The 14,181-nt window shown below is 44.5% G+C and overlaps 1 protein-coding gene across 5 annotated transcripts in view; it reads left to right on the forward strand.

Moving 5' to 3' along the window:
- Positions 1-14,181, forward strand: part of ARHGAP10 (Rho GTPase activating protein 10) — a 375,463-nt gene that overhangs the window by 52,352 nt on the left and 308,930 nt on the right. The gene's annotated exons all lie outside the window — the stretch shown is intronic.

Genomic DNA, 14,181 nt, shown 5'->3' on the forward strand with positions numbered 1-14,181 from the left:
GATACAACTGAGCATGCACGCATACACACAGTCTTGCCTCAAATATGAGTAAAATAGTATTGTTAAAAGTCACTTGTGTTATTAGCAGTAGAGCCCTGATTACCTTGGGTTGCATTGTATCTGTTTTATTTTTCTGTAAGCTACCAATTTCTTGTGATCCTTGAGATCTTCTGTGATCCTTGTGAACACACAGGACGTTACTTTTGGATCTTTCCTTTTTTCAGTCATCTTCCAAATTGGAGAATTTTTGGAACATAGTTCAGTTCATTTGTTCAATCATGTCTGACTCTTTGCAACCCCATGAACTGCAGCACACCAGGCTTCCCTGTCCATCACCAACTCCCAGAGCTTGCTCAAACTCATGTTCATCGAGTCGGTGATGCCATCCAACTGTCTCATCCTTGGTGTCTCCTTTTCCTCCTGCCTTCAATCCTTCCCAGCATCAGGGTCTTTCCCGAGGAGTCAGTTCTTCGCATCAGGTGGCCAAAGTATTAGGGCTTCGGCATCAGTCCTTCCAATGAATATTCAGGATTGATTTCCTTTAGGATGGACTGGTTGGATCTCCTTGCAGTTGCAAAGGGATTCTCAAAGAGTCTTCTCCAACACCACAGTTCAAAAGCATCAATTCTTCGGCACTCGGCTTTCTTTATAGTCCAGTTCTCACATCCGTATTAGTAAGAGTTTAATTAAAGAAGAATCAGCCGTGAATTCTTAAGTCATGCCTTTGCACTTGTCCATCCCAGTCTCTCCATGGCTATGTGTGCTTGGCAGCCATTGTGACCTGCATTCTCCTGCCCCTCCTCTACCCCATGACCTGGCGACCCCTGCGTTTTGCCTGGAGCCACATGACAGGGAGCGACAGTAGGAAGCCAGATGCTGACCTGGACAAGAAAGGGGTCTGGGGAGCAGGGCTGGAAGTAAAGAGGGCCGTGCTTGGGGCTCTGATGGGGCCGGGGAAAATCAGACTCAAGAGACTGTCGCAGCAGGATTCCCCCACCTTGTCCACAGAGAGGGATCCAAGAAGGGAAGGTCCCTTACTGATCATGCAAAGAGAGAAGGAAACATTAGGGGTCGGTGACTGGCCAGCCTTGGCTTCCCTGCTGGTTCTGACAGGAAAGAATTCGACTGCAGTGCAGGAAACATGGGTTCAGTCCCTGGGTTGGGAAGATCCCCCGGAGGAGGGAGTGGCAACCCACTCCATATTCTTGCCTGGAGAATCTCCCATGGACAGAGGAGCCTGGCGGGCTATAGTCCATGGGGTAGCAAAGAGTTGGACACGACTGAGGCGACTTAGCAAGCGTGCATGACAGGCCAGCCCAGCCCGGGGTGGCTCTGGCAGGACAGCGGCCGCATGTGGAACAGCACAGGCGACAGTAAAGGTAGGTAGTGACAGAGCTGAAGGTGCAGCTGAGTGAACACATGCCCAGAGGGCGTGCTGGAAGCACTCCGAGAGGGGACCCGGGGCTGAGTCAGCAGCCTGGCTTCACGAGGGTGAGTCCTGTCCCCTCCACCTCCGCCTTTGGGAGCTCCAGAGAAAAAGGAGGAGGAAGGCTCAAGTCTTTGTTTGGTTGTAGGAGCCATTGACCCTGCAGACTTAGGGAATGCCTGAGAGTGACCTGACTTAGGGCCCAGAAGCTGCTGGGGCTTGGGTGTGGTGACCATTTAATCTGTTGACCAAACTGGGACACTGTTAATATTTTCATTGGGACTGGTAGGCTGGGATCACCCTAGATGTCAGGGCTATTCAGGTCACACTGACATAGTCAGAGACATGTAGGAACTGTTTCTATAGCTTAAGTACCTCCTTCCCAGGGCCCTGAACTATTTTCATATGTTGGCTTTTTTGTTATGTCTTAAAAAAAAATAAGGATAGCAGTACTTTATTAGAACTATTTTGCTATACTAAATATCTTACCAAAAATATTGTAATGGCTAGTTGGGTTTTGTTTCATAAATGTATCACAATTTTATTAATTTTATCATGCTATTAATCCATTCCAGTTGTTTGCTACTCTGAATGATAGCAAAATAAACAACTCTTTGTATATATCTAAATATTTCCTCAGAAGTGAAATTCTTAGAGCAGCTGGGTCTGATTGTACAGTTCTTGATAGGTGTTGCCCCTTCTAGGCATTTATGTTAAATCTGAATTTTTCAGTTGAAAAGTTCTGATGGTTGAGCCACCAGGACTTGGAAACACTATGAAATACATGATTTTTATAAAAAGTCATTAAATAATTTTTACCACTTTGTAGTCCAGGGTCACAAGAGAGCTACTAAGGGGTAATTCAGTGAGGAAACAGCTTAAATAAAGAAAACATTTTTGGGAAGGTCCCTGGTGGTCCAGTGGTTAGGACCCAGCAGTTTCACTACCAGTGCCCAGGTTCAGTCTCTGGTTGGTGCTGACTTAAAAAAAAAAAAAAAAAAAAGCACAATGTGAGAGTTGTAAGTTGTTTTATTTGGGGCAAACATGAGGACTATGGTCCAGGAAACAGCGTTTAAGATAGCTCTGAGAAATTGCTCCAAAAAGCTGACTAAGGTCAGTGTAGATGTGATGCGGAAGTACATGTGTTCAAGCAGGTATTTTTTTTTGCTGAAGGTTGCTGCTAGTCACGAGGAGCGGTCGTCACCAAGAAGGATTTTAGTGCTTTTGTAGATTGAGGAGATGCAAGAATTGGACTCATGAACTTGTCTCTTGAAGATATCTAGCTCTGCGAAGACCTCTTCTGCCTGTTTTTCCCAGAGTAGAGCGCCTCATTTCTACTCTCCACTCGGAACTCCTTTCAGCAGGTGTTGAAAATCAGCAGCTGCAGGGACTTCCCTTGTGGTACAGTGGTTAAGAATCTGCTTTCCAACGCAAGGGATGTGGGTTGGATCCCTGGTTGGGGAGCTGAGATTCCACACGCCACAGGGGAGCTAAGCTCCCACGCTGCAGCTGCACCCCCACAAAGACGCAGTGCATCCGCCTGCCACCCTGTGCCCTCTCCCCCGGCTAAGTCAGCAGTGGCAGCAGCACACGATTTAATCCTCACAGAGGTTGGTGTGTGTGCACTCAGTCACTCAGTCGTGTGCCTATGGAATGTAGCCTGCCACGCTCCTCTGTCCATGGGATTTCCCAGGCAGGCGTACTGGAGTGGGTTGGCATTTCCTTCTCCAGGGGATCTTCCGACACAGTGATCAAAACCGCATCTTCTGCATCCCCTGCGCTGGCAGGAGGATTCTTGACCGCTGAGCTATCGGGGAAGCCCTATAGCAGTAGGTGGCAAGTGCCAATTTGTAGTTAACATTGGGGAAATAAGATCCTGCAAACCTAGTGGTATGGCTGAAGAAAAAGGGGAAAAACACATTTGTGGGGAGGGGGCTGGATAAATTAGGAGTTTGAGATTAACAGATACATGTTACTACATATAAAATAAATAAAGAGCAAGGGTCTATTATATGGCACAGGGAAGTATATTCAATATCTTAGAATAACCTATAATGGAAAAGAATCTGAAAAAGAATATATATGGAGATATATGTATATCACATATATATTTCCATATATATGTGAAACTTTTTTACATACACTGAAGCTAACAGCGTAAATCAGCTATTCTTCAAAAATGTTGTTTTGGGGGAAGACATTTCTGTGGACAAAAGTAAACATTTTTTTCACGTTGTAAAACAAAATACCTCCCACTCCCACTTTTATTGCTAACGCAACCTCTTTTCACATTGCCATGGAACAGAAGTCTTAGACTGGATTATACTGAATTTAGCTGTGATGTGTGTAGGGGGGATGTGGGCAAAAACATATTTTCCGGTGAAAAGTCCCTCCTTGCTTTATTGACACTTGGCACACCATGGTTGAAAGATCAAGTACTGGCTGTGTTGAGCTCTGTGTAGTTTTCAGGAGGAACATGATTGTCTGTATCTGCTCAGTGGGTAAAGAATCTGCCTGCAATGCAGAAGACAAGGGATGCAGGTTTGATCCCTGGGTCAGAAAGATCCCGTTGGAGGAGGAAATGGCAACTGACTGCAGTATTCTTGCCCAGGAAATCCCATGGACAGAGGAGCCTGGCGGCTGCAGTCCAAAGGTCACAAAGAGTCGGATAGCCTGAGCACGCACACACGTGACGACAATTTCAGAACATCATGGGGAGGCCAGTGACATGTCCTGTGTGGCACGTGGATCATACCAGCATGAGAGTAGCACATTTTCAGCAATGGGTTCTTCCATTGTGAATCAGCCACGCAGCTGACTAGTCAGCTACTAGTTATAGAATAATGGTGGTCAGCAAAAAAAAAAACAAACAAAAAAACAACCGAGTCTGCCTGACCTCAGCGAGAACTAAAGCTGGAAAGTTGGGTTTGAGAGAACCATGCATGCCGGTCATGGGTTTGGATAAAATGAGGGCGCTTTGTGGAGGCTGCATGGTAGCTGGTTCAGTCACTGCTTCTATCTCTGTGCAGTCCGCCAGGCTGTGTCTGGGGTGCACATTACCGACTATATTACAGCTTGCTCAGAGGAGTCAGATCAGTTTGCAAACAGGAAAGAAGAAGCATCTGCAGAGTTCAAATGTGAAGATATCCTGGTTAGTTTGAAAGCATTCCTCAGTTGTTCCCAGCTCAACTAGTCTGTAAAGAGTCAATAGACCCAGGAAAGATGTCCTTCAATTTTAAATATGAGAGACTGTAGTCCATTCCAGAATGATGAAGTGTGCAGGTGATTATGTGCTAACAGTCCAGAAAATAAAATGTTACTGTGTGTATGACACTCAGATAATATTGCCTAAGTTAAAGGGGTCAAATAACTTTGAATTTTATTCAAATGATGCCACCGTTATGGCAGAAAGTAAAGAGGAACTAAAGAACCTCTTGATGAAAGTGAAAGACGAGAGTGGAAAAGCTGGCTTAAAACTCAACATTCAGAAAACTAAGATCATGGTATCCGGTCCCATCACTTCATGGCAAACAGATGGGGAAACAATGGAAACAGGGAGAGACTTTATTTTTTTGGGCTCCAAAATCACTGCAGATGGTGACTGCAGCCATGAAATTAAAAGACACTTGCTCCTTGAAAGAAAAGCTATGACCAACCTAGACAGCATATTCAAAAGCAGAGACATTACTTTGCTAACGAAGGTCTGTCTAGTCAGAGCTATGGTTTTTCCAGTAGTCATGCATGGATGTAAGAGTTGGACAAGTGCCGAAGAATTGGTGCTTTTGACTTGTGTTGGAGAAGACTCTTGAGAGTCCCTTGGACTGCAAGGAGATCCAACCAGTCCATCCTAAAGGAAATCAGTCCTGAATATTCATTGGAAGGACTGATGCTGAAGCAGAATCTCTAATACTTTGGCCACCTGATGCCAAGAACTGACTCATTGGAAAAGACCCTGATGCTGGGAAAGATCAAAGACAAGAGGAGAAGGGGGTGACAGAGGATGGGATGGTTATATAGCATCACTGACTTAATGGACATGAGTTTGGGCAAACTCTGGCAGGTAGTGAAGGATAGGGAAGCCTGGCGTGCTGTGGTCTGTGGGGTCACAAAGAGTCAGACACAATATAACAACTAAACAGAACTATCATTGATGGGCTTTCCAGGTGGCTCAGTGGCAAAGAATCTGCCTGCTAATGCAGAAGATTCGGGTTTGATCCCTGGGTTGGGAAGAACACCTGGAGAAGGAAATGGCAACCCACTCCCGTATTCTTGCCTGGGAAATTGCACAGACAGAGGATCCTGGCAGAGTACAGTCCATAGTGTTGCAGAGAGTCAGACACGCCTGAGTGGCTGAGCCTGCATGCACTATCATTGCTAACTGTGACTTTGGTCAATTACTGTGGGTTTTTAGCAGTCACTTCATATAAGGAAGATTGGACTCTGAAATTTTGTTACACTAGGCTTAAAAATATCTATAAAGGCTTGGCTCATAGATGACTGTTAGCTGACACTCATCAGCTAACTTAATGATAATTAATACACTTAATCCTTTAGGTATGCAAACCACTCCCTATTTTCATAATCTGATCACAGAATACATTTTTTTTTTTCAAAGTCCCAAATTAGTAGTGAGAAACGGAACCTTTGAATTCCCTTTATAGGATAAACTTATTTCTGATCTTCAGAAAATTGAGGTTGGTCTGTTGATGTTTATTGATAAGAATTTTATGGGGGCTGGGTTATTTAAAAATTGTTGGTTTCCAAATTTTCCGTGTGCGAGGTTGATTTTGGTGAAAGATAAGGCAGAGGGAGACCCTAGGCAAAGGAGCTGTGACAGTTTAAACTACCTGAGAGTCAGATGTTAGTGAAACTAGGGCTTCTCAAGTGGTGCTAGGGGTAAAGAACCCACCTGCCAGGGCAGGAGGCATAAGAGACATTGGTTTGATCTCTGGGTGGGGAAGGTCCCCTGGAGGAGGAAATGGCAACCAACTCCAGTATCTTGCCTGGAGAAACCTGGGGACCCTGGTGGGGCTGCAGTCCATGGGGCTGCAAAGAGTCAGATATGACTGAAGCAGCTGAGCACAGCACAGCACAGCCTTAAGGTGACTGGAGAGCCTTGAAGCCTTTCTTAAACTGATTTGCATTGATGTTTGGACAAAAAGCAGACCAAGTAGGGTGTTTCAGTGTATTTGTTTTTTGAATCTGGCAATATCAACGTTAAAGTTGTGTGACCCCCTGAATAATTGTGCTGTGGGCATGGGAAATGCAGCACCCCGGTGAGGGATCCAGAAAGTGAAACTCTGTCCCTTCCTGTGACAGGGAAAAGGGCATCTCAAAATATATAGGAAAGATTTTTTTTTTTCCTCTTTCCCATCAGTGCATTTTCCTTAACCTAGATGGTGTCCCATCTGCGGGAACAGAAAGGAGAAAACATTCCGTGAAAACGTTTTGGTTTGTGGGATGATAGGAAAAACAGTGTAATATTTCAGAAGACAGCTGAGGATTAAGTGAGGATAAAAGACTGCTTCAGGTCTGGTGTACTGCGTGGCACAAGTTAGTTTTGTGCTTGAATTCGTTTATAGCAATAATTACTGTCCCTTTTATTGTGACCGCTGGGTCTTCATTGTACGCCCCGGCTCAGTAGCTGGGGCAAGTGGGCTCCAGTTGTGACTCATCGCATGTGGGATCTCAGCTCCCCTACCAGGGATTGAACCTGCATACCCTGCATTGGAAGGTGGATTGTTAACCACTGGGTCACCAGGGAAGTCCCAATAACCACTATCTCTTTACACATAAGACCTCTTGAAGCTGTTTGGGGGTGCGGATGGTGGAAAGCTGGGATGATAGTGAATCTACATTCAGTCCCCATTTCCTTCTCTGCCTACTCTCTCTGCTCAACTCATTGTGTGTTCTTTGCTCTCCCCACTCTAGTGATGGTTGTCCTCTCCAAGGTCATGCCTCTGATCTCCTTGGACTTGGCGTAAAACGGATACTTTTTTACTTCTTATCTTCACCCCTTGGCAGCATGTGCTGTGTTGAAAGTCACTTCTTTGTTCTTGAAGTGCCCTCTTCGGAAGGACTGCTCAGTCCTTCTGCAGAAAAGTTTCTCTCTTGTTCACTAGGCTTATCGCCCCGACACATACTCCAGGTGGAAGCTAGGAGATTGGAGTATACACATATAAGGTGCTGTCAGCCTTTATAAGACAGGAGGGAAACTGGGGGACTAGGTATGAATTCCTGGTAGAAGCAGCATTGAATTTTTTTCCCTCTTGTTTAAGTGGGCTTTGAGAGGCACTTGGCACTGTGGGGGCTCAGCATTTGAATGAATAAAGGCAGGGTTTAAACAAACAGATTGGATCTGGGAAGAGTAGTTTCAGTGTAGGAAACAGCATGAGCCAAACAGTCAGGTGAGGGAGACGATGGAGTCTGTGAAGGTGAAAATGAATCACTCTTGGCTGGAGGCGAGGCGCTGGGAGGGGACGGGGCAGGGGGAGGGCAAGGATGCCAGCCAGGGAGTTCCGGGTTGTGCTCCTAAGGCAGTGGGTGGAGGGGAAGGACTCTGAGCCGGAGCGGCTGGAGGCATTGGGCAGATTCTGCAGCAGTGCGTTGGAGGGGGTTAGGATGAGGAAAACTGCATTTTGGTTTCTCACCTCTGGACTCTTCTCAGGCATATTGCTTCGGAGGGTCCTGTCCCAGCCACTGCCTTCCTGCTGCCCCGGCTCAGTCCTCTTGTCCTTTGGTCACTGCATCTGAGCCACCTGGTCCCATGACCACTGACTTCCTATCACCTTGTGCCAAGCACATCAAGTAATAATGGCCTTAACTCTGATCTGATAACAGGCACACTAATGCAGTAACCTTAGGAGCAGTCTTGGTGCCCGGTGGGAAATACAGCAGGGTGTCAGTGGAAGAGAGTCTGTGATGTAGGAAAGAGCGTGTGAAGGGCGTGGGCCATGTGAGCTGGGTGCCTGGGATGGGAGTAGGGATAAGGGGCATAGGGTGAAATCAGGCCTCAGTGTTGGTCTTAAAACCCTACTTTGTAAATAAATGGGATTCCCAGGTGGCTCAGGGATGAGGACTCCACATGCCAATGTAGGAGACACAGGTTCGATCCCTGGGTTGGGAAAATTCCCTGGAGAAAGAAATGGCAACCTACTCCCATATTCTTGCCTGGAGAATCCTATGGACAGAGGAGCCTGGCGGGCTCCTGTCTGGTTGCAAAGAGTTGGACATGGCTGAACACACATGCACAGACAGGGAATTGACTTTCCGCTCTTCCTCTGCAGGACTCCTTTCCGCACAAACCAAACACACCTTCCCTCAAACGTCATGTTGACATCATAGTAACCTGGTTTTTCTTTCCTTTAAAAGAGTAAGTACTTCTGAGGGTAAGGGGAAGTGTGAAGGAAACATGTAGAAAGCCTTCATTTTGTCCAAACCTTGGGGTACTTGGGGGCCATGACCAAAGGTGGAGTGGCCTGTGCCTTGGGCTGGGAAGGATAGGTTCTCTCTTCTTCTTCACCTCCACCAGCCTCTCTCTCCCTGTGTGCATGGGAGTGTTCTGTGCGCATGACTTGAACAGCGAGTGGCCAGCAGCCTGCCTGCCTTATCTCAGTAAGTGTAATCTGTGTTAGGTCTTTCTGCTGGGTAAATATGAGAAAAAACAAAACAGTGTCATTCTGAGATATTGATGAAGTGTGATTATAAGTGTTTTGGTGGATTCCTGCGACACCAGGAATGTGAGATACTTAATCTTAACGCTCAAGAGAATATTCATGTGTCATTGATATTTATTTCATGCATCATTGGTATTTATAAGCTATAAAGCAACATCTGGAAAATCCTTCAAATGGACTAAAGCTGAAATAGGTTAGAATTTCAATTAATGTTGTGATCATCAATATGATGCCAATGTCATAAATTGATTTGATTCTTAAAGCTGCAGGTTTGCCAGCTACTTGAAATTTTCTCGGACCTGCTGACCTGAGTGCAAAGGGGTGGCTATGCTGGTGAGAGCAGATTTCCCTCTTAGCAGCCCCAGCTGTCTCTGAGGTTGAGCCTTGGAAAAAGAGGCTCCTGGGATGAACATTACCTGTGTTCCATCTGTGGAAGTCAGTTTAACAATAATCTTAATTCAGCTTGGTAAATCTAAGCAGTATTTTGTTCAGGTATATGTCTGTGTGTGGATTGAATGCCACTCGATTGCCACATTTTAAGCAAGAGAGTCAGAAATTCCTAATTAGTGTAACATCCTAACTCTGAACCTGAAGAGACTCTGGTCCTTTGGAGCACTCTGGTGCTTTAGATGAGTGTGTCTGGTCATAAAGAGGAACTGAGTTGCCCAGTGTCATGCAGGGAGGTGGTGTCAGATCTCAGACCTCACATATTTTCACTCCCTAGTCAGGGCTTTCTCCAATAAACTACTGTTTTTCTTTGTAAAACGGTAATGGGAATCGTTTAAAGTCAGAGCATTCCTGTTGGTTCAGGGAGACGGGACCCACATGAAATATGGGCATCTTATCAGCTCCCCTTGGTAGGATTTGATGCTCTTCTATTAGCAGTTCAGAAGGTGTGTTCTTCATGAGCAGAGACGTTTTTTTTTTTTTGTTTGTTTGTTTGTTTTTAATCCTACTGTGTTAGCTTGGGTTGCTGTAACAAAATGCCATAGGCTGATTGGCTTAAACAACAGACATTTGTTTCTCAGTTCTGGAGGCTGGGAAGTCCAAAATTGCGGTGCCAGCAGATTTATTCATGGTGAGAACTTTCTTCCTGAGCACTTAAGCTCCGGTGTCTTCCTCTTATAAGGTCTCTTCCTCTTATAAGGGCACTAATCCCATCAAGGGCCCCACCCTCATGACCTCATTATGACCTCCTGAAGGCCCTTTCTCCAAATACCATCACTTGGGAGGTTAGGGCTTTACCATATGAATTTAGGGTAGACAGAAACATTGGGTTCATAACACATAGTGATACTGTTTTTAAAATAAGCTATCTAGTAGAAGATATGTGTTCTAGAGAAGATGCAGTGTATCAGTAATTATTATTCAGACTCATAAGTATTCAGCAATTAGATACACTGTATTTGAAAATCTTCAGAGATGACTTGATTAATAGTTTGACCTTTTTTTCTACCTGCTGGTCTAGTTATTGAGCAAATATTTATTTGAGCACATTTTATGATTCAGGCCTGGGCTGGTTTCTAGGCCGAAATGATAAGAAAGCTGTAGATAGGGGAGCCCACATTTGGTAGCTGGTATTAAAGGTGTTTACAAAGAGTTATTTTCATCCAATCTTCTTTCAAGTAAATTTTATTAAATTGTAATCTTGTCCTGTTTTTTCTTTTCTCTGTAAAATTGTGAACATACATATTAATAATATATGAAAGTGAAAATGTTAGTCGCTCAGTTGTGTCTGACTCTTTGTGACCCCATGGATTGTAGCCCACCAGGCTCCTCTGTCCATGGACTTCTCCAGGTGAGAATACTGGAGTGGTAGCCATCTCCTTCTCCAGGGGGATCTTCCTACCCGGGGATTGAACTCGGGTCTCCTACACTGCAGGCAGGTTGTCTGAGACACCAGGGAAGCCCATTATAATATATTGATAATATAATGAATACCTAAGTACTCACACCTGGCTTTGCCAGATCTTAATATTTGAAGGAAACATGTCAAAATATTTGTTAATATGAGAAATGAATATCACCTGGAACTCAAGACCGCTGTGTGCCTCTCCCTGTCCTGTGTGTCTCTGTCCTCTTCTAGAAGCAACCACTCTGCTGCATTTTCCGTATATCATTACTGTGCCTGAATTTATGCTTTTATTATGCACATATGAGTTTAGGAGCAATATAAAATGCCATTTTTTAAAACTTTATGAAAAAGATAGCAAACTTGTAGAAATTTTTCTGTGCTTTGAGAGAAAAAATAACCATAAAGTTATTTTTGAGTTTTATTTGTTATGAAACATAGCTCTAGTTCTTTTCAAAAACTGATGTATACGGTATTCCTTTGTATGATTAGTCTGTATTATAGAAGTCTGTTCTCCTGTTGTCAGATACGTTTGGAATGTTTCCGAATTTTCAGTGTTTTAAACATCGTTGCTGTGGACGTTCTTGCTGATGTGCCCTGCTGTTTGCGTGTGTGTGTTCCTGGGGACACATGCGAGTGTGGAGTTGCTGAGTGGAGCTTGTCTCCAGCTTCGCCAGAGAATATCACCTTGCTGTCCACAGGAGCCAGTTTACCATTCCCTTCAGTGCCTCTGTGATCTTGTTGAACCGCATCTTCTCTAGTACTTGATATCATCAGACTTTGGAATTTTTGCTCATCTGTGGGATGTAAAGTGATACCGTCCTGTTTCTAGCTTTCACACTGCCTTTCCCTGATGGTGGTGAGGTTGATTATCCCCTGTGACACATCTGTTGACCTTTCAGGCTGCTGCTTCTCTTAATTGTCTGTTCATAAGGCACTCCCTTTTCTTTATTGGTGATGGAACTTGGGTGCAGAGAAGCAGATCGACCATAATCTTTATCATGACACATGATGATCATTGGGCTTTCTGTGACTTTGTTGTTTATTCATATTTTTAATGTAATGGATACCTGTGAATGCATCAGCGTCTGAAACATTACCTACAATTTCCGTCTCCCTGTGTTTCTCCCTGCTTCATTCCTCTGCCTCTCCTTTCCCTCCAGTTTTTTTTTTTAATGTATTCTCCTGAGCTCTGTGATTGCTTCTTATCTAATTCTGGGAATGCGCTTTGCTCTGGGCCTTGCTTTTCTCATTCCTTGTTGTTAGGATAGTTTATCCTGGCTGTTACCTTGACTTAGGTCCATTCATTTTCACTGTCCTGTAACATTCCCCAATGTGATTATTTTTCCGTCATTTCACCTTTGAGTAGCATTTGGGTTATTTCCAGTTTTGTTGTTATGAACTATTCTTTTATGATTTTTCATTTATGTGAGTCTTCCCGGCTGTGATCAGGAAGGCCTCTTGAATACTATCTGGGACAGGAAATGCTGGATTAGATATTCTAATTATAATTTGCTTAGCAAATTCCAATTCTGCACCCCCCCCCACCCCCCGCCCCGCCAAGTTGTACCATTCTTGTTCCCACAAGCAGTGAATAAGGTTGTTCTAGAGCTTCTTCTCAACTTGCAGTTCTTTTAGTGTGTGTAATTCTCTTGAACAGACATCTGTTGGTTTGGTAGAATTGGTAGTAAGATTTGATTTCCTTGTAACACACCAGCTGCTCTGAAGCAGGCAGAGGAGGAACCCATCGACCTCCTTGGCTCACTGCTGGGGTCTCCCATTATTTGTGAAAAGAACCTGATGTTGGGTGGCCAAATGGGTTGCAAGGTCATTTGCAACGTTTCTCTTCCTATCTCATAGGTCTGTTGTTTACAGTCGAAGCAGATTGAATCCCTGCAGTTATTTACTTATGGTTGTGCTGCACGGGGGCTTTCTCTGCTTGTGATGCCTGCGCTTCTCATTGTGGTGGCTTCTCTTGTTGCAAGGCACAGGCTCAGTAGCTGTGGTGCATGGGCTTCCTTGACCCAAGACATGTGGGATCTTCCCAGACCAGGGATCGAACCTGTGTCCCCTGCATTGGCAGGTGGATTATTAACCACTGGACCACCAGAGAAGTCTGAATCCCTGCTGTTTTGTAGTATCTGCTCTGTTTTGTTCATGGTGGGTTTTTTTCCTTGTGTGTGTTTTAGTTTTGGCTTGTGAGGTCCTTTTTGGTTGAGTTTTCTCTGTTAGAGTCCTAGGAGAGCTATGACTAAGATGTATTACAAATATAGAGGAGGGGTTTGATTGACTAAATACTTCACAGTGTTGGGCAAGCTATAATAAACAACCTTTAATGCATAGATGTGATTGCTTAAAAAATATGGGAAAATCCCTTGAGTCTGACAATGAGGAAAAGATGATTCCAGACAGTATATTAGGTATATACTGAACTTTCAGCAGAGTCAGAAGCAAGATGCTTGATAGCTTCACACCAACACAAGAAGAGAGAAGGATGCTTTGGGCCAGGAGTGGGAGCTGTGGTCTTCCTCCCGGTCTGGTTTGTCAGGACTGTCCTGTGGCTGCAGCCTTGGTGAAGAAATGGACCGAAAACCCCTGCCTGCCAGCACAGAAGTTAGAGGTTTATCCATCTCAGCCCGGACTCTGGGTAGGAGCTCCACGTGCTCTGGTCTCTTCCTTAAGTTAGAAAGCATGGGTGGTTCCCTCACCTCTTAGAGTTCACAGGTATGCTGCCCAGGTTTTCTAGGAGTCACCAATTCAGAGAATTAGCATAAAATCCAAGGAGTCACCGACTCAGGGATTTAGTCTAAAATCCCTCTGCAGAGGTACCTCCCAGAAACGAATTATGCCTGTTTACACATCTTCCTGAACAGTAAGCTTCTTGGAATGTGGACACAGGATCCTGTGTACCTGTGTACATCATTGTGTTTGTGGAATGAATGAATGAGTGAACAAGTGGAAACGTGGACATGATTAAACCTACTTAAGATTTACCTAGTAGGTAGGTTTTCAATATGTTAAAAAATAAAGCTTAGCTACCGTGTGACCCTACAGTCCCACTCCTGGACATGTATCTGGAAAAAAACATCCGAAAGGATGCACGCACCCCATTGTTTATTGCAGCACTGTTTACAATAACCAAGACAGGGAAGCAGCCTAAAAGTCCATCAAAAGAGGAATGGATGCAGAAGATGTGGTACATATATACAATGGAATATTACTCAGCC

Source organism: Bos mutus, chromosome 17 (genome assembly GCF_027580195.1).
Source record: "Bos mutus isolate GX-2022 chromosome 17, NWIPB_WYAK_1.1, whole genome shotgun sequence".
Taxonomy (NCBI): Eukaryota; Metazoa; Chordata; class Mammalia; order Artiodactyla; family Bovidae; genus Bos; species Bos mutus.